The sequence below is a fragment of the Nerophis lumbriciformis genome, linkage group LG26, assembly GCF_033978685.3.
Source record: "Nerophis lumbriciformis linkage group LG26, RoL_Nlum_v2.1, whole genome shotgun sequence".
NCBI lineage: Eukaryota > Metazoa > Chordata > Actinopteri > Syngnathiformes > Syngnathidae > Nerophis > Nerophis lumbriciformis.
Window position 1 is genome coordinate 20,164,957 of NC_084573.2, and position 22,397 is coordinate 20,187,353.

Sequence of the window (22,397 nt, forward strand, 5' to 3'; positions counted from 1 at the left end):
CGACCGCACTCAGAGAGGACACCTCGGCTAATGCAACATATATTTAACCATCAAATCATCTTTGCATGCTACCTATTATTATACCAATGTTTAATAATGTCCCATGCATGTTTTCAATTCTAAATATCTCACATTGATTTTACAGTGCGAAGGTCTTTGACCACCATTAAATTTTGTGCTTTATCAATGCAAAAATAATGCCACAGAGGACTAATTTTACCTGTCAATAATCAGACCAGTATCTGATTTTGTACCCGTGATAAGAGGTAACAATTATCACAATTCTTTTTTTATATCATCTGATCTCGATTAATATCAACATTTGTATTTTGTTTTTAACCTACAAGCTTAAATAACATCTGTACTAAAAACTAAATAATTTATTGTAATGAAGTTACTGAGTAAATAAAGAAAATTAAATAAGAAAAAGCACATTAACAAAATAAATGCTTTTTTTGAAAGCATAAGACGCATCAGTTAATATTTCAACACGGGTAGAAGCAGTCAAGTTATCATTACCTTACCAATGAAGAACTAGCTAGCATTAGCAATAGTAGGACATTGTTTTTCCACATTGCTGTTGGGTTACAAGCAGTAATCAAATTTGCAAAAAAAAGCATATCACCTGAGACGATTTCCCCTGACAAAGATTCCTTCTCCTAACGGTGACAGTATTTGAGTCAAATAACGTCAATTTCCACAACTTTCCCCGTTTAATAGTGGATTGGGTTTTTATTGGCGAATTCCATGAGTCGTACCGAGATTACATGAACAAACGCGAAAATCATAGGGACATCCATCCATCCATCCATTTTCTACCGCTTATATTATTTATGAATATTATTTGGTTATTCTGTTCATATCTATGATTGTTTTTACTTCTGCGGTACCTTGTGACCGGCTGTGGAGCAGGAAAAGGTTGACTTTGATTGGTTGGATGTTTCTGCTATGTTTGTTCAAGTGATTACCGTGATCGACCTGAAATTCATCACGATCATATAATTGCCAAGCCCTACTCCTGATTATTACATTATGAATTCAGAGCCGCCTTGTTCACAGCTTCTATTAGCTCTGTGAATATGCAAGCAAACTACACGTCTGATTTGGCTCTCAAGGATCTATTATCTGCAGTTCAGTGTTCCTTGCTAACCATCTTGATTTCCTCCATAATGTCAATGTGAACGTGTCTCACATACTGTAAAACAAGGTGATTGTGAAGTAAATCAGTGAATTATCGCAGTCTCCAATGTCCACGATAACATGAATCACCTGCTATGGGTTCAGTGCTGCCCATACCCATGGTTTTACAGGAGTATGTATTTACCTATTTAATACCTGTCAAACACGGATACCCACCTGGCATCTGACAGTGCCCAACCCATTACCGGACTCTAATGTCATTGGTGTGTGGCCAAGCTGGTGGTTAGCATTAGGCGAAGGCATGCATGATTGTTAAAACAATTATTGGTGAAATTGTCATTACGTCTTCTTTCAGCCTTGCTACAGATAAGCATGAATCATTTAATCCACCAATGAGCAACAAACCAGAGTCTGTTTGACAGTGAATATTTACATGTTCTTTATAACAGGTTTTCCAACTGTACAATCCAAGACCAAATGTTTCCACACAGAAGACCCTTTGAACACATATTTTCTACACTTTTTTATGTTTAAAAACATTCCAAAAGACATCAGCACACATCCATTTAAAAAAATGTTTTCATAGCAAACAGGAATTGAATAACTGAATGATGGATGTTTAGGACTGGAAAGAAAGAATATCAGATTAACATAAATTAATCAGTATCTCTCCACTTACTGTGCAGCTCTGACATTTCAATCAGGAAGCACAGAGTCATTGAGAAAGCACGTGACTTGCAGATTTCATCTGATAAAGTCAGACACACTTGCGATGCAAGAGATGATAGATTGTAATGCATCCTGTCTTTGAGTGGAGCCAGACTCGACCAACCAACAATTTCAGTCACAAGCACCACAAACTTGACACAATGCAACCATATGGTAATGGTAAATGGGTTATACTTGTATAGCGCTTTTCTACCTTCAAGGTACTCAAAGTGCTGTGACACTATTTCCACATTCACCCATTCACACACACATTCACACACTGATGGCGGGAGCTGCCATGCAAGGCCCTAACCACGACCCATCAGGAGCAAGGGTGAAGTGTCTTGCTCAAGGACACAACAGACGTAACAAGATTGGTAGAAGGTGGGGATTGAACCAGGAACCCTCAGGTTGCTGGCATGGCCACTCTCCCAACTGTGCCACATTTTTTCTCTATTTAATCACCTTGTTTACAATTGGAATAGGGTGGATGACAGGCTTAATTTACTGTGATGTACAAAGGTAATGTGCTGAAGATAGTGGAATAAAACTGCATGATGACTGAAATAGTAGACATCGAAAGGGTAAAAGAAACCAGATTTTTGGGAGTATTAATAGATGATCAAATGAACTGGAAATCTCATATACAAAACATACAACATAAGGTGGCAAAAAACATTTAAATAATGAATAAAGCAAAATACGTCCTGGGCCAAAAATCACTTCATATTCTCTACTGCTCGCTAGTGTTACCATATCTGAGTTATTGTGCAGAAATATGGGGAAATAACTATAAATGTGCGCTACATTCGCTAACCGTGTTACAAAAAAGATCAGTTAGAATAATACATAATGTTGGATATAGAAAACATACAAACACTTTATTTATTGAGTCAAAAATATTAAAGTTCGGTGATTTGGTAAAATTGCAAACAGCTAAAATGATGTACAAGGCAAACTATAACCTGCTACCAAAGAATGTACAACAATTCTTCTCAACTAAAGAGGAGAAATATAACCATAGAGGAAAAAAATAATTTAAAACATCTATATGCACGTACAACACTTAGAACTTTTAGCATATCAGTATGTGGAATTAAATTATGGAATGGATTAAGTAAAGAAGTTAAAAATTTTACTCATATGATCCAGTTTAAGAGGTTGTTCAAAATAATAGTGCTTACAAAGTACAAAGAAGAAGAATTATGAGAAATACTTCCAACCTTATTGAAAATGAGATATTCTTCATCTCAGTATGTTAATAATGACTGAATTAATTAATTAAATATTACAAAACTGTTGTGTATACTAATTCATAGATGTTATTTTATTATATAAAAAGGTCAGTAAATTATTCTATATATTTGTAAACGCTCTGAAGTGGGAAAGGGGTAGGATTAAATAAGCTTTGCTTCTTCCTACTCCTTTTCGGGCATGATGTAAAATTGAATGATATGAAATTGTGTGATGTATTATGCTGTGTTCATGTTCGAAATAAACTAAAGAAAGAAAGAAAGAAATACAAGTATACATTTTGAGTTACAGCCATTTTTTCAACCAATATAATAACCAAGCTGTAGCGACACAGTTATTGTAAGAGCGAATATTGAGGAACTATTTTTCTATCGCAGTAACACATTGGCGTGCTTCGGTATTAGCCGTAAAAGCTAACTACAGCAAGAGATGAGCTACATTCTACAACAACACAAAACGTTTTTGAGTTTGTAATGCACAACCCTGCGATAAGACACCAATTTGTACGGACTGAAAAACATAAACAATAATATTACAGTATATGTAAAGTATTAGCCCACATTTCATTTTTTGTTTGTACACAGCTGAGCTAACCAGACAGCGTATGTACTGTACTTGTACTAACACGCGTGGCGTGCTGCATGTATCATGATTGATATATAGGGACTCACTTGTTGTCTGGTCCAACTGGCCGGGGACGTTGATCTTGGGTAAGCAATCCATTTATGTCGAAATAGCTTGGCTCCGAGTTTCCATATTTATAGCGTTAAAATTGCTTTCATCCCCTTCTCCTGGCTTCTGTCTGCTCTAACGTTTCACTCTTCCTTCGTGCTCGCTTCTATAAGCAGCAGTATATTTAGCTTGAAAAGTAAAAGGTTGTAAATCCTCATTTGTCCAAAAATAGTCATCTTTGTTGTCTGTTACCAAGTCTGCCATGATTAGAAAACACACTCTTGTTTGATTCCAGAAGTAGGAACACACATGTTGCCAGAATTCAGACATGTGCTGCAATGGAAACAGAAATCAATGCGCGTAACAATTCAGTCCTAAAAATTATTAAAATGATCGAAACACGGTAAATATTGTACATATTACATATTGTTATGAACGTGTCTGTTGCTACATTATATATAGACTTGCAGTGTGTATATAAAACGTTGCTGGAGGGTTTTGGAGTTGTTTTAGAGGGTTTCAAAGGCTACAACGGTGACTCCCATTCGCCACATCTTTCAAGAGTTTTTTTATCATCTTTAAAATCATAAAAAAAAAAAAAAAAGACCTATGTGTTCTTGTCCCTCGTAATGATTCTGAACAAAACTAAAACATTCTAATAAAAGTGCAGTTACCCTTTAAGAACCCCTGAAATAGATAATTACAAATGAATAAATAGGCATGGATGACAGTTGATGACACTACCACCTGAGTTTATTACCAATATTAGTAACATTTTCCCCCCGGGGGATCAAAAAAGGTATTGATTAGTAATCAGTTAATTTATTAATAATAACACTTTTCGTTTACGTTTATTATATGTTACTGTTATTAACATTTTATTTTATTACTGTTATTTCTAACAGCAATAAATAACATCTCCAAGGAATGTCTATGTTATGTCATTTTTTTGCAGTTGTGAAAGTAATCAATGCATAATAATCGTACGGTCTATAATCGTACAGTCAAGACCTATAATTGTTGCATTCCTAATTTGAAAAAAAAAAAAGCAGAGCAACATCAGTGCTCTTGAAAGGGATTAATAAGTCACAACTGATCACACCAAAGTTGACAATCATACTGACACAAAGAAGGCAGAGAGCCAGACTAAAAAGAAACACAGCCTTTATGCGGGAATGGCATGTGGGCGGCAAGATCTAGGAGTTCCATTTCACTTCTTTTGCCATCTAAGCACGCCCACCCACCACTATCGTTGAGTACACTGAACCTTGGATGGAGAGAAGAAAAAAGACTTCCACTGAAACACCCACCTTCTGCAAGGAACTACCTTGGAGCGATTAAATGGAGAAGGGGGTGCCGCGGACCTGCTTTCAGGTTAAAGCTCTTTGGTAAGCAAACACAAAAGAGCGCCTGGCACAGGAGGCGTTATGTAGGCCAGGTCAAAACAAAACAAAGCCTCATTAAGAAATCAAGCTTTCATTGCACATGGGCTGGGACAGCAAGGCTGCGTTGACAATTGTGGTTTGGACCCCCCAAAAAAATTTCTTGGTGTGCACTTTGTCACAGTTTGCTTTTTGTTTACACTGGTCGAAGGTAAATTTGTTATTTTTACATTGAGCTACACTGACTAGCGTACATTTCACCGAAAGGAGCATATACAATGCATTTTCTCCTACACATTTGTAATTTCTTTCTTTTTAATGTCATTTTAACATTGGTTTGTGTCCTGCTCACATTTCAGCTCAACCAGAGTAAACTTGCAAGTGGACTTTCTTAAACAGTGTCATTTCACTTGTTTTGTGCACACCAGGGTCATAGCTCTGTAAAGGAACTGTACTGACTTGCAAATACACCACAGTTTGTTTTAACTGAACTAAACATAAGTATGAACACACTAAATACCTGACCGATAATTATCGGAATTCTGACGTCACATGGATAAAACCGATAATATAAAAAGTAGCTCGGATAACCAAAATACTTTGGAACTAAACGCTCCAATGAGACAAGATTATTCGTATACAGTCATGTGAAATTTCCCAAAAAACGCCAAAACCGCGTTTTTAAAACATTAATTTTTGCATCAAAATACCACTACCACTTTTTTAAAATAAAATATCAATAAAAATATGATCCAAACAAAATCTGTTGAACGCCCATCTCAGCCGCAAGTACTCCCTGTTCCTTTTGCCTAAACGCCTCACTGAGTTGCAGGACTGTGAGAAGATCAGGATTGCCGAGACAAGTCGCTAGTTAGCTAACATCTAGCTAGCTTACTTTTGTCGCCTTTGTTCGCTCTCTGAGCCACAACGTTGACAGCTGTCCACTTCGGTGCTAATCGTATTTTGATGATTACAATCCGAACACTGTTAGTTCCAAACCAGTTGTAGTTCTAGAGTGTTTATAAGTAGCCAGCGAGAAGGTATATATTTGACGTGACAGATTATCTACAAAGGTCACAACATTGTAATGGCGAATGCAATATGAAGGAGGCAGTATGACTGTGACCAAGTCTGCCTTTTATTTGTGTTAACAAAATTAGCACCTTATAGCTAACAAGCAGGAGCGCGACACAGACAACTGCTTCTCGAAAACTCTCTTTTTCGCTCCCAGACTACAAAAATTAGTTCGGAGACTCGGACTTGTGTGCTAACTAGCAAATTTCACCAATATTGAGGTCTTTTCTTAAGCTAATTTCAACTACGCAAGTGAACTCAGTGGCCTAGTGGTTAGAGTGTCCGCCCTGAGATCGGTAGGTTGTGAGTTCAAACCCCGGCCGAGTCATACCAAAGACTATAAAAATGGGACCCATTACCTCCCTGCTTAGCACTCAGCATCAAGGGTTTGAATTGGGGGTTAAATCACCAAAAAATGATTCCCGGGCGCGGCCACCGCTGCTGCTCACTGTTCCCCTCACCTCCCAGGGGGTGATCAAGGGTGATGGGTCAAATGCAGAGAATAATTTCGCCACACCTCGCGTGTGTGTGTGACAATCATTGGTACTTTAACTTTAACTTTTTAATAATCACCTGTGGTTAATCATGATCAATCCAAATTCCAAAATGTGATAAATCTGATTAAAAATATAATAATTTGACAGCCTTAAACAAAACATTAGTGGTATTGATATCTCAGTATCAATTCGCACCACAGTACGGGTGTAAATAATAATAGAACAGTGACAACAAAATGGCACACATTGTTTTTGTTTTTTTGGGATCACAAATCAGAAATACTTGGGACAAGTTTGTAGAGATTTGAAAAAGGTGGGGTGAGAGCACAGGGGCTGGGGGACAGGGTGCGCCTGCATGAGAATAATACAACATTAATAAAACCAGTAATGTTGCTAAGTAAGCGTCCTGCGTCCCTGACGCATTAAAAGAAAGCAGGAAATAGAATAATATAAGAAATCCTTTTTTTTTTTTAACTGAAGACTCATGACCCATTCAATTTCCCAGGTACCCACTCAACTCACCGCCTGTGGGTCTTAGGGACTCACTATATTAAAAACCTGTCAACATCAATGTAAAACTAAAACCATAATAGCGCAAACGTTTTTTTTTTTTTAAACAGTACTAAAGCAGCACAAACATTCGGGACAAGTTTGGTGACGTTTTGACTAGGTGGAGGGTGAGAAGGGGCGGGTGGCATCACCGGTCAGAAAATGTATTTTATATTTATTTAAAAAGCTTAACGGTACAAACCAGCACAAACAAACACCAGTGGTATTTTAATATTTGCAATGTCAAGGGGGGCCAACTTCACAGGTATGGTTGGTCGTATCCACCTTTATTTGAGTTTTTATTACCTCCAGGTGTGCAAAAACTACAGTTAAATCTAAGTTCTAAAAAAATGTGTATGAAAAAGTTATTGGTATCAATTTTCAAAAGCAGCAACTTATCAGTAGGCCCATCGTATGAAAAAGGCCAAAAGTTTAGACACACCTTCTCATTCAATGAGTTTTCTTTATTTTCATGACTATTCACATTGTAGATTGTCACTGAAGGCATCACAACTGTAAATGAACACATGTGGAGTTATGTACTTAACAAAAAAAGGTGAAATAACTGAAAACATGTTTTATATTCTAGTTTCTTCAAAATAGCCACCCTTTGCTCTGATTACTTTTTTGCACACTCTTGGTATTATCTCGATGAGATTCAAGAGGTAGTCACCTGATTCAAACCCGGCCGAGTCATACCAAAGACTATAAAAATGGGACTCATTACCTCACTGTTTGGCACTCAGCATCAAGGGTTGGAATTGGGGGTTAAATCATCAAAAGATAATTCCCGGGCGCGGCCACAACTTCTGCTCACTGCTCCCCTCACCTCCCAGGGGGTGAAGGTGACGGGTCAAATGCAAGGGGTTAATCTCACCACACCTAGTGTGTGTGTGGTAATCATTAAAGAAAGAAAAAATGGTTTTCACTTCACAGGTGTGCTTGAAGCTCATGGAGAGAATGCCAAGAGTGTGCAAAGCAGTAACCAGAGCAAAGGGTGGCTATTTTGAAGAAACTAGACTATAAAACATGGTTTCTGTTATTTTACCTTTTTTTGTTAAGTACATAACTCCACATGTGTTCATTCATAGTTTTTGATGCCTTCAGTGACAATCTACAAGTAGTAGTACATAGTCATGAAAATAAAGAAAACGCACTGAATGAGGAGAAGGCGTGTCCCAACTTTTGGCCTGTACTGTATATTGTGCATCCTGAGAACACCCCCTAAGAGGCTAAGGTTTTACAGTTGATATTTTAGGGTGATTAAAATCAGTCTGTTTCTTATTTGGTGTCATTCACTGAAGAACCCAATGTGGCCAAGCCAAGCAGGACAGCTAATTGATGATGTATTTATGTATGCCATTCACCTTCAACGCTAGTCTGTACTCACGGAGATTTTATTAGCCAATCAAAGTAGGATCATTCCATAAATCATTCTTACAACGCAGTATGGCCGCAATAAAGACGCTGAGGGCTCATGTTCTGCACATAAGTGACACTATGCACCTTCCATTCCTCAGGTCCTTCTGCTATTCATTTATCTTCTGTTCTGCGGAGGCTTGTATGTGGGGGGTTAAATCAAAAGCAGAAAGGATGTATTGATATTCCAGTCAGAGTACAGGGCTGTCGTTGCTTGAGATCATATCGTGCTTAATGCGACTGGCCTTGTGAATCCAGTGTATTGTCTGTTTAATAAAGAGCCCACAGAACAGAGAGCACATAAGGTTGCCACACCGCTGGCTGGTCTAGGGAGTTGAACTCAGTTATGCAGTCTGTAAAAGTTAGTCGGTAATTCTTTTGATAAACTAAAACGTTGTTTTATAAAAGATGGCTGCAATACTATCTTGCACACCAATTTTAGTGGCAGGAAAGAGAGACTTGTATATTGGGAAGTATAAATCAACAATGGATAGTGTTAAAGTAGCGCGATGGTGATGAGACCTCGGTGTGAAATTGGATCGTGGTTGAAGAATAACTTGCTGTAAAATGGCCTGGGTATCAAATAGTTCCAACTATGAAATTAAAAAGTTGCCATTAGTCAAGAAATTGCTCTGATATTCAAAATGCACGCTGGGACTCATTCAAGGGTTTATTTTTAAATAAGATTGAAATGGCGATGTATTAAACGCAATAAAGTGTGGGTTTTATGGGCATTTGAATAGCTTATCTACACAGCTGAATGCAATAGTCTGTACTAAAGTTTTGTTTTGTTCTTTATCAGGTTCAAAACACGGCTCAAACGTCATGAATTGTAACTGCTTCAATCATTCACATGATCGCTTCAGGGGAAAAATCAATGAGATTTTTCTAATTTCCAATGTAAAAGTAAAACCAAGGAACTCGGATTAGTGACCAAACAAAGACACCATCAAACTAAACATCACTTTTAACACATGTTGGTGTTTTTACTGCATTTTTAGACTGGTAGGTTTGAATCAAAGCCTGTGTTATTCTTTTACACGTAGCATATACAGTAGTAGACTGTTAGCGTCAGCCAAGCGAGTTGCGGGCTACAAACAACATATACTATTTTGTTTGCAGTTTACTTTTAGTCATTGGTACGCACAAAAATGAACGATCATTCTTTCTGAAGAAGAAGCGCCGCGAGGAAAGTATTTTGAAAGGAATAATGGCCTTGCGTTTTTTTCAGAGAAACCTGCATATGAAATTAATGAATTCATTTAAATCTCTTGTCCATTGGATGTGCTCATATGGATCAATTCAACCAATTTTAAATATTTTTTCGAGTTAACGATCCTTTGTAATGGGGTACACTTTGTCTCCCTACGATCCCTTGATTTGTTTTATTTTGTACAATATATTTTCTTCTAGTTTGTTGTCGGACACAGTACAGTCGTGTAAACAAAAGCTTTAGCCAGCAGAAACGGCAAAATCACAAGCCCTTCCGAGCCGTATTGTTTGGCTTTTGTGGATATCATCTCTCATTTTAAAAACGCAAATAACCGTTCAGTGCAGACCTCAAACATAGCTGGAAAATATGTTCACATATTGGTAGAATCCTATCCACTAGCTTAGTGGCTATTGTGTTAACCTATGGAACGGTTTGCTATTAAAAATAAAACAGCTCAGAATGTGACAAACAAGACAAGCTTAATACTGTGCCCTCTCATAGTTGTTGTGTTTTGCTTCGTTTCTTGCATGAAACAACGAGCACAGTTGACCAAGTCAAATTCTTTGTGTGTTAAACATATTTGGTCAATAAATCAGATTCTGAGAAATAGTTCCAAGTTTTATTCGAAGCCTGTAGGTGGCAGTAATGCATATTACTATGAACATACTGTAGAGCATGGGTGTCAAATTCAAATACAGAGTGGGCCAAAATTTAAAACTGAACAAAGCCGTGGGCCAAGGTTGAACTAATTAAGCTTTTAATAGGGACCCAAACAAGTTTTGCATTGAATATTGAACAAGTATTCACATATACACTATAGTGCAAGATTCCACCTCTCGTGACATGCATACTTTCACATTTGAATTAATACGGTACCAATTCCCAATACATGGGAACCGATACAGAAACTCAAAAGTACAGACTTTCACTAGTTCTGTGTGTTCATGTGTAAATAAATATTCATAATAAAATCTTAGATTTTTTTTGAACATTTAACAATGAGCTAATAATGATAATTGTGCTGTCCATTTGTAATATTTGGTTTTACTACACCTCGTTTTATCAGATGGTAGTAATGTTTTGCCTAGTCAGGGAGTAGTCTTTGCCATCAAGCTGAATCTAGTCGTTTGTTGCACCCTAAAAAGTGTTTATAATGTAAGTATTGTACTTGTTACACACCAGTTGTTTGAATGTAATGTGCATCATAGTTGTAGTTTTGATTACCAATTTAGGAGGTGTTGAAAACGCCTTGTAAAATCACTAATGCAAAATAGCAGCATATTTAGGGCAAATCCATCGAGCAAATGCACTTTGAAAAGTGGAGCTTTACTGTGCGTTTGTGTGTTTTCTGCCATGCATACTTGCTTTGTAAGCAATGAAAATTGAAACATTAACTCGAGGCAGTCGGTCTGAGTCCGCTCTGAGTGCGGCTTGACTGCTTGTTTGCCCGCCAAGTGTTTGAACCGGCCGAGTCTGCACACGGACATAATGTCAAGTGCAACAAAGACATCAAAATATAGCACTGTTTGATGTTTGATTCTACATGAACCGATGCCCGGTAGTACCGACGAAATTTGGTCGGTTCCTGTAAAAGTATCGAATTCGGTACCCATCCCTACAACTCGAGCAATATTCGTAGCATGATTTAATTTATTAATACAATTATTCCTCCGCTTATTCTGTTCAGGGTCACAGGTGAGCTGGAACCTATCCCAGCTGACTTCAGGCAAAAGGGTGTACAAGAGAACCTGGATTGGTCACCAGTCAATCACATGCCACATATATGCAAACCACCGTTCACATTCATATATATGTCCAATCAACACACCATGCGCAGGAATAAACTTTGATGCATAATACTTTTTCTTGTGAGTAGGCGTAGATATTGGCTTGAGGTGAAAAGGGCCAGTTTGAAATAGCGTCAAATCTTGCCTTGGCTTACTTTTCCATCTGAAATAGCTGAAGACTTGACAGCAGAGGTGTGAGGTCAGTGAGCCACAAAAAACCTTCAGACAGACAGCACTCGGGTAATGAGACACACCAGTGAGGGCCTGTCACTGTCTTGTAGCATCGACACTACAAACTACCAGGTTTTGGAGGGGAAAAAAGAGGACTTAGACTCATGAGTGAAAAAATAATGGTAAGATGATAAGACCTCTGCCAACATCTGACATGTTTAGATGTTGTTTTCCCATTCTTTAAGCCTTTAAGAGAGATATATTTAAATTGTTCATTCATTTCCAGGAAGCTAAGGACTGAGAGGCCGGACTTCTCTCTTCAGTATTAGTGTCATTTTGGCTGCGGCTGAGCGTGATGCGACTGGGATGAAAATCAGGACTTCCAAGTCCATGGTTCCCGCACGTAATAGTGTGGAGTGCCATCTCCGGCTTGCGGAGGAGATCCTGCCCCAAGTGGAGGAGTTTGAGTACCTCTGGATCATGTTCACAAGTGAGGGAAGAGGGGATCGTGAGAACGACAGGCGGATCGGTGCAGCGTCTGCAGTAATGGGTTACCTGTATCGATCCGATCCGTAGTGGTGAAAAAGGAGCTGAGCCGGAAGGCAAAGTGCTCAATGAGTTTCCTCTGTCGGGTGGCGGGACTCTCCCTGTGTTTAGGGCGCGTCCGACCGGTAGGAGACCACGGGGGGACACAGGACACGGACTGGGAACACCTCTGGATCCCCCGGGAAAAGCTGGACAAAGTAGCTAGCGATAGGGAAGTCTGGGCTTCTCTGCTTAGGCTGCTGCACCTGCGACCCGATTTCGGATAAGCGGAAGAAGATGGATAGATGGATGGATGGACGGAGAACTAGTGTCCTCTACAGTAGATATTGATTGATTTTGGTCTTTTTATTTTGTCAGAGCGACAGGAGCGCTCCATCCATCCATCTTCAACTGCTTATCCGGAATCGGGTCGCGGGGACAACAGCTCCAGCAGAGACCCCCAAACTTCCCTCTCCAGAGCAACATTAGCGACTTCCTCCTGGGGAATCCCGAAGCGTTCCCAGGCCAGAAAGGAGATGTAATCCCCCCCATCTGGTCCTTGGCCTACCGCGGGGTCTCCTCCCAGTGGGACGTGCAAAGAGGACCTCCCGAGGGAGACGCTCGTGAGGCATCCGCACGAGATGCCCGAACCACCTATGCTGGCTCCTTTCCAAGCGAAGGAGCAGCGGCTCTACTCCGAGTCTCTCCCGGGTGACTGAACTTCTCACCCTATCTCTAAGGGAGATGCCAACCACCCTTCTGAGGAAACTCATTTCGGTCGCTTGTATCCGCGATCTTATTCTTTCGGTCATGACCCACACTTCATGACCATAGGTGAGAGTAGGAATGTAGATAGCTCGGTAGACCGAGAGCTTTGCCTTCTGGCTCAGCTCTCGTTTCATCACAACAGTGCGGCAGAGAGACTGCAATACTGCCCCAGCTGCTCCGATTCTCCGGCTGATTTTCTTCTCCATCTTTCCCTCACTTGTGAACAAGACCCCGAGATACTTAAACTCCTCCACCTGAGACAAAGTCTCGTCCTTTACCTGGACTCTACAAACCATCGGTTTCCTGCTGAGAACCACGGCCTCAGATTTGGGGATGCTGATCCTCATTCCAGCCGCTGAACACTCGGCTGCGAACCGATTCAGTGAGAGCTGAAGGTCACGAACCGAAGGTGCCATCAGGACCACATCATCTGCAAACAGCAGTGACGCAACCTTTAGCCCCCCGAGACGTATACCCTCTCCGCCATGGCCACTACATAACAAACAGGATAGGTGACAGAGCGCAGCCCTGGCGGAGACCAACCCCCACTGCAAACGGATCCGACTTACATCCAAACACCCGGACACAACTCTCGTTTTGGTTGTACAGAGATTGGATAGCCCTCAGCAGGGTTCCCCTCACTCTGTACTCCCTCAGAACCTCCCACAAGATCTCCCGGGGGAGCCGGTCATACGCCTTCTCCAAATCCACAAAGCACATATAGACTGGATAGGCATACTCCCAGGCCTTCTCCAGGATTCCCGCAAGAGTAAAGAGCTGGTCAGTTGTTCCACGACCAGGACGGAATCCACATTGCTCCTCTTGAATCTGAGGTTCGACCATCGGCCGGACCCTCCTTTCCAGTACCTTGCCGTAAACTTTCCCAGGAAGGCTGAGTAGTGTGATACCCCTGTAATTAGCACACACCCTCTGGTCCCCCTTTTTGAAAAGGGGAACCACCACCTCAGTCTGCCACTCCCTCGGCACTGTCCCAGACTTCCACGCAATGTTGAAAAGCGTATCAACCAAGACAGCTCATCAACACCCAGAGCCTTCAGCATTTTTGCACGAATCTCGTCAACCCCCGGAGCTTTGCCACTGTGGAGTTGTCTAACTACCTCAGTGACTTCACTCAGAGAGATCGACGTCGATCCCCCATCATCCTCAGGCTCTGCTCCTATCAGGGAGGGTGTGTCTGATGTATTTGGGTTCAGGAGTTCCTGAAAGTGCTCTTTCCAACGCCCTACGACTTCCTCACTTGAAATCAGCAAAGTCCCATCCTTGCCGTACACAGCTTGGATGGTTCCCTGCTTCCCCCTCCTGAGGTGCCGTATGGTCTTCCAGAACAGCTTAGATGCGGCCCGATAGTCCTTCTCCATGGATTCCCCGAACTGCTACCACACCCTCTGCTTAGCCTCGTCCACAGCCACAGCCGCTGCCCTTCGGGCCTGTCGGTACCTTGCAACTGCCTCCGGAGTCCCCTGGGATAACATACCCCGGTAGGACTCCTTCTTCAGTCGAACGGCTTCCCTGACCACCACTGTCCACCAGGGTGTTCGAGGGTTACCGCCCTTTGAGGCACCTAAGACGTTCTGGCCACAGCTCGCAGCTGCAGCTTTGGCAATAGAGGCTTTGAACATTGCCCATTCCTGTTCAATGTCCCCAACCTCCACAGGGATGGCAGAGAAGTCCCGCCGGAGGTGGGAGTTGAAGTCCTTCCGGACAGAGGACTCCTCCAAACGTTCCCAGTTCACCCGCACTACACGCTTGGGTTTGCCAGGTCTGTCCAGAGGTTTCCCCCGCCATCTGACCCAACTCACCACCAAATGGTGATCAGTTGACAGTTCAGCCCCTCTCTTCACCCGAGTGTCCAAAACATACGGCCTCAGATCAGCTGATACGTTTACAAAATCGATCATTGATCTTTGGCCTAGGGTGCTCTGGTACCAGGTACACCTATGAGCATCCTTTTGCTTGAACATGGTGTTTGTTATCGCAAGTCCGTGACTAGCACAGAAGTCCAATAACAATCCACCACTCAGGTTCAGATCAGGGAGACCGTCCCTCCCAATCACGACAGTCCAAGTATCACTGTCATTGCCCACGTGCGCGTTGAAGTCCCCCAGCAAGACTATGGAATCCCCTGCCGGCGCCCCATACAGGACCCCATGCAAGGTATCCAAGAAGGCCGAATACTCTGAACTCTTGTTTGGTGCACAAACAACAGACAGAGTTTCCCCCCCTCCAACCCTAAGGCGAAGGGAGGTGACCCTCTTGTCCACTGGGGTGATGTCCAGCGTACAGGCACTCAGCCAGGGACTCGTGAGTATTCCAACACCCGCCTGGGCCGTCACACCATGAGCAACTCCAGAAGTGAACAAGGTCCATCCCTTGTCCAGGAGTGTGGTTTCAGAGCCTTTGCTATGCGTAGAGGTAAGCCCCACCAGATCCAACCGGTAGCACTCCACCTCTCGCACCAGCTCAGGCTCCTTCCCCACCAGCGAAGAGACATTCCACGTCCCGAAAGTCGGCCTCTGCTGCCCCGAATTGGTCTGTCTGGAGCTTCTTCGGGCTGGCCACCAGGCAGGAGCGCTCTGCTGTTTTTAAATTACCTTAAGCAAAAAAGCACTCTTGAGTTGTAAGAATCTGCTGAAAAATGTGAGTCTCTCACAAGTTTTTTTTAACTGAACTCGCAGTTGAATAGCCCAAATTTAAAAAATGAGAGGACCTAAAATGCAACCTTGAGGAACACTTCTAGTACAACTAAAGATGTTGAACAAATGACTACTGACTGCATCTGAAGTAAACAAGCAACAGCGACACCTTAGTTACATAAATCACATTACGAAAAAAAATTGTAACTGCCAAAAAGTATAGGACTGAAATGGGTGCTTTGAGGAACGCTTCAGTTACATACATCACAAGTGTTCTATGTGTGCTAGAAAGGGTAACATGTCAATGCAAGGATCTTCCAATGTGTTTACAAGGGTCCAAGTTCCTCTGTACAACAGGAGCACTCTTGTGTTTTTAGGAATTTGCTGCAAAAATGTTTGCCTCCCAAGTTTCGAACTGAACTCATGGGCAGGATTTCCTGGGTCGGATTTATCCCGCGGGCAGCCAGTTGAATAGGCCTACTTTAAGAACTAAATGAAACAGAACACAGTAAATTGCAATAAGATCAGATTTGGTGAACAGGATTATCCAATTATTGTCAATGTGGTGCCTGGCATGACAATTTAATGCCAACATCCATGAAAGAATATCTACCCATCATTACAAATCCAGGTTGATACAATAGTACCTCAACATACGAGTACCCAAACTTACAAGTAATTTGAGATACTAGCTGTCTCGTGACTTTTTGTTATGCGATCACACCTAGAGTTACATTGTCGCACTCAGCTAAAGTAATTTTTGGAACAGCGCTGTGATGTTAGAGTAATAAAGAGTTGATATAATATAACATTGTTGTGTCTGCTTTTACTTAAGAGACAAACATAAGTATTGGTTAGACATAGGGCTGGGCGATATATCAATATACTCGACAGGGTTTGTCTCTGTGCGATATAGAAAATGACTATATCGTGATATTCAAGTATACGTTCTCACGCAGTTGTTTTTAGCTGCGGGGCATTAAACTGCATGCGTTTCTCACTCTTTCCTGTATCTCCTTCTCACAGAGACTTTAAAACAAGCGCACCTTCTTACATACGTCACATACTGTCACGTGAGCAACGTCACACGCTCCCGCGGAGCAGACAGGTAGCGACATGGTAACGTTAGCTTTGATGCTAACAGCTAACGGTGTGGTTTGAGTGGTAATACGAGAGAAAGAAGGTGCGAATCTGGTAACAAATGGAGGAATAATTAATTCCCAAGCAAAACAGCACGGGGTCCATCGTCTGACGGTGGTTTGGCTTCAAGCGGGAATATGTCTTTACATGTCAACATCTCCGTTCGGTGCCACACCAACTAAATGCCGAAGCAACTATTTCCACATCAACACCGTAGGACATATACTATTTGATAAGCAGCTAATTTTTATGTGACACTTATTGAAATATCTTGTGTGTCATCATGCACAAAAGTGCACTAATAGCTTGTTTTAAAATGTCTCTGACAATCTTGCACTTTCTGTTTTGGAAATGACATGAATGTTTGTGCCACTGCTTAATAACTGTTTAATAAATACACTTTTGCTAAATTGACTTAGTTGTGATTTCCCTCTCTGTATGAAAGTTTAAAATGAGCATATATTAATGCAGTATGAAGAAGAATGTTTTAATGTAGACACATAGAATCATCATACTGCTGTGATTATATGTATCAAGTGTTCATTCAAGGCTAAGGCAAAATATCGAGATATATATTGTGTATCGCGATATGGCCTAAAAAATATCGAGATATTAAAAAAAGGCCATATCGCCCAGCCTTAGTTAGACAGTTGATGTGCGCGTTTAAACGCCGCTCAGATATCGACATCCTACTCTCCAAATACCAGAAGAATTAGGAGAAGTGGACGACCATATCAGAGAAAGAAACCAATACAACGACAGTATGCCCTACCTGTTAGCAGTCGATTTTGTGAATCACAGAATCTGCAGCGAGACACCGCGCATGTGGCCGGAAATGACAAACATATATCCATAAAAGAATTAAGAAGCTGCAGAAGCTGTGTTTCAATTTGCTGTGTCTCATCCTGACTTAACAAACTGGATGGTCAAACATTAGCTTTGGTTGACAAACACATCGCTTGTTGTGTTGGCACCCAAAAGTGACTTTTCCAGTGAATCCCTCAAAGATGTTGGAGACAGTGTTGCCAGATGCCACAAGAGAAACACACAGCAGGTCAATGAAAACAAGGCGCTTATACTAAAGGGATAATACGCAGACTTGGTAACTGATAGGATAAATTGCTATCTCACTATGTATACCAAGAATTGTGCAAATAGCTGAAGCGACACATAGGGCAAACACATAGCCAAGTAACATACACCTCTCGGAGCCAAAACAACTATACCATAAATACTCTGCCACACACACAGAATATGGTCAAATGTTCCAATATAGTTACACATCAGTCAAGTCTGACAACCACCTGTTCTCACTGTGAATTGAGTATTTAAGGGTGCAAGGAACAGACAGCAATGTCTTTCCTGCCATGTCTGTCTTACCGTGTCCGTGCCATGTCGTACTTGCATTGTATCTTTGTTTATTATCCGTGTGATGTCACTATCAATGTAAATGCAGGAATGACCCATGCACGATATAAATTGTATGGCAACTCCCCCATATCGTAGTCTGATTCCTCATTGTGTCAAGTGTCCTAGCTTTACCCACTATCAGCAACGCTGGACGTAGAATCAGTGAAAGAGATGCTATTATATAAAACTACTGCAGCTGTTTGTAAGACATGCTATTGTAATGATTTTCAAGCAGTTTTTATTATCTAAATGTTTGTTTTTCTAATATAAATGCATTTTACATGTTATAATTGTGGTGTCATGGGAGGTTCGATTACATGTATTAAAATTACTGGTAACTTCAATGAGTGGGGTTGTTTTAAGATACCAGTATTCAGAGTTATGAGCTTGGTCGAGGAACGCAAAATGCTCGTAGGGTGGGGCACCAATGTATATGAAACAGCAGAGAGAAATTGAAAGAAAAAAAAAACATGTCGATAAACGGTAAAAATAATAACCACGGTTACACTTCTGACAGTTGGTATTACTGTTCTAAAATAAAACTATTGAAAACCTCTGATTGATAACTGTACTTTGATAAACTCATAGACTGACTGGCACCAGCTAGCTATTTTTAAAGTTAACAGGAAAACAAGAGTATTTAACGTCGTTCCCTATTTAGAAATGATATACCCCAATCTAAACTTATACTAACGCATTACTATACTGTCTGAGCAACTAAGCTACTAAAGTGTGCACATTGAGCCTGCATGCTGTGCACTTGGTGTGAGTGGTTGAGGATTACAAGAAGGAGTTGTTTTTACGCTGCGTTTAAGGACTGCTGAACAATGCCTGCCAGAAATATTTAAATTACAAAAAAATATTTTTGCTACGCACTTTTGGTTTGAATAAATCTTACAGTGCTACAGCACAAACCAATATTTAAAAAATGAAATTGTAACTATCAAAACATAAAATACTGAGAATAAAACTATCAGTGAAGCATAAGAAACACAAAATATGAAAAATAGTGGGTTTTCCAACAGTGTGTTTATTTAGTTAAGCAACTAAAAAAATAGCTTAGTCAAAATATTTCAGTGTGTGTATGATTACTTTTTGAGCACATTCAACAATATCGCGATAATAGTAACAACAGCGATAGTTTAGGTCACGATAACCGTGATACCAAATTTTCAGATCATAACATCCCTGGTTAAACTCCGTGATAAATAAACAATTGTGTACTGGGTATTTCTTTGTGTAAGCTAACCATTCTATTGTTAAACAACCACACACAAATGGTGAGGATTTGGCAAAACATACACACCGACTCTTACACTTGCTATCATTTTTCTGACAAACAAGTCAAATGCTGACACTGTTATGAAATCCCAGATTTAATTGACTGACTAGGTTAATTTGAAATGCACACTTAAAAGTGGCTATTTATAGGGCTGAACAACAAGAGTAAAACAGTTCATAGGACCCAGATAAAAAAAAAAACAAGAACATAAAATATACATGGTTAATTCAAGCAAGATGACTTCAAGTAATCCCAAACTATTGCATTTGCGAAGTGCATGCCCTCCATTCTTTACTTCAGAAGAAACTCCATACTTTTAGCCTATTTTGTATTGCAGTTCATAAACCAAACATTTATCTAATGCAGTGCAATAGGTTTAAAACTTGTTTGTCCTTAAATACATTGCAATCTCACAAAGGAATCCAGACACATATGTTTTAGATCCCTATCCTAAAAGCTTTATCGGTTGGAAAAAGTAGTTCCAGATAAGATCTGCTATTTCCCCACACGGACTCCAAATGTTCTCCTGGGAAGAGTTGGCACCACAAGCAGCAATATGAAACAGGGGTCATTTAATATCAGGATTTTTTTTTGTATCCCTATTTCAATAAACATGATAAATGAAAGACATTAAAAACAAATTAACACTATCTAATTTTAAGTGACGATGTTTCCAATGGCCAAATCAAATGCACCATCAGTCTTATTTAATTACTCACTCAAACAGATAATATCTTGAACTCTTGGGTGAAATTTTTGTGCAACTATAACCATTTTCCATTTATGAAAAAATATGGGTAAAGATGAAAATGGGACAAAAACTGCCAATTCCTCTTATGAGTCGTTAGAAAATAAGTGGCTGCAGTTACAGAGTATAAAAGTGATACAGTGCATCCAGAAAGCATTCACAGCGCTTCACTTTTTCCACAATTTGTTATTTTGCAGTTTTATTCCAGAATGTAAACACTTACGGATTTATCGGCCGATAATATCGGCAGGCCGATATTATCGGCCGATAAATGCGTTAAAAATATCGGAAATTATCGGTATCGTTTTTTTTTATTATCGGTATCGTTTTTTTTTAAATTAAATCAACATAAAAAACACAAGATACACTTACAATTAGTGCACCAATCCATAAAACCTCCTTCCCCCATTCACACTCATTTACACAAAAGGGTTGTTTCTTTCTGTTATTAATATTCTGGTTCCTACATTATATACCAATATATATCAATACAATACAGTCTGCAAGGGATACAGTCCGTAAGCACACATGATTGTGTGTGCTGCTGGTCCACTAATAGTACTAACCTTTAACAGTTCATTTTACTTATTTTAATTAATTACTAGTTTCTATGTAACTGTTTTTATATTTTTTTACTTTCTTTTTTATTCAAGAAAATGATTTTAATTTATTTATCTTATTTCATTATTATTTTTAAAAAGTACCTTATCTTCACCATACCTGGTTGTCCAAATTAGGCATAATAATGTGTTAATTCCACGACTGCATATATCGGTTGATATCGGTATTGGTTGATATCGGTATCGGTAATTAAAGAGTTGGACAATATCGGAATATCGGATATCGGCAAAAAGCCATTATCGGACATACCTAGAAACAATTCATGTTTGTCCTTAAAATTCAACACACGATAAACACCCCATAATGACTGTGAAAAAGTTTAATAATTTGTATTTTTATTTTCGAATTTCTTAAAAAAAAAATGTTTTTTTCAATTACATAAGTATTCACATCCTTTGCCTAATACTTTGTTGATGCACCTTTGGCAGAAATTATAGCCTTAAGTCTTTTTTAATACAATGCCACAGGTTTGGCACACCTATGTTTGGGCAGTTTCTCCCATTCTTTTTTGCAGCACCTTTTAAGCTCCATCAGGTTGCATGGGAAGTGTTGGTTTTCATTCAGGATGTCTCTGTAAATGTCGTTGTGTTCTTATATATAAAGAGCTTGTTGATCCATTACCCCCTTGTTATGTTTGTTTGATTTACCTGTATATACATACATACATACATACATACATACAAACCCCGTTTCCATATGAGTTGAGAAATTGTGTTAGATGTAAATAATATAAATGGAATACAATGATTTGCAAATCCTTTTCAACCCATATTCAATTGAATGCACTACAAAGCCAAGATATTTGATGTTCAAACTCATAAACTTTATTTTTTTTTTGCAAATAACAATTAACTTGGAATTTCATGGCTGCAACACGTGCCAAAGTAGTTGGGAAAGGGCATGTTCACCACTGTGTTACATCACCTTTTCTTTTAACAACACTAAATAAACGATTGGGAACTCAGGAAACTAATTGTTGAAGCTTTGAAAGTGGAATTATTTCCCATTCTTATTTGCAAAAAAAAAAAAAAGTTTATGAGTTTGAACATCAAATATCTTGTCTTTGTAGTGCATTCAATTGAATATTGGTTACAAAGGATTTGCAAATCATTGTATTCCGTTTATATTTACATCTAACACAATTTCCCAACTCATATGGAAACGGGGTTTGTATGTAAATTGTTGACCACGACTGTATGTATGTATATATATGTGTATATATATATATATATATATATATATATATATATATATATATATATATATATATATATATATATATATATATATACACATATATATACATACAGTTGCAAGAAAAAGTATGTGAACCCTGTGGGATTACTTGGATTTCTGCATAAATTGGTGATAACAATTCTTCTA

The 22,397-nt window shown here is 39.7% G+C and overlaps 1 protein-coding gene across 1 annotated transcript in view; it reads right to left on the minus strand.

Annotated features, from left to right (window-relative positions):
* The window catches only part of rngtt (RNA guanylyltransferase and 5'-phosphatase), a 246,934-nt gene that overhangs the window by 98,450 nt on the left and 126,087 nt on the right, over positions 1 to 22,397 (minus strand). The window lies entirely within an intron of this gene.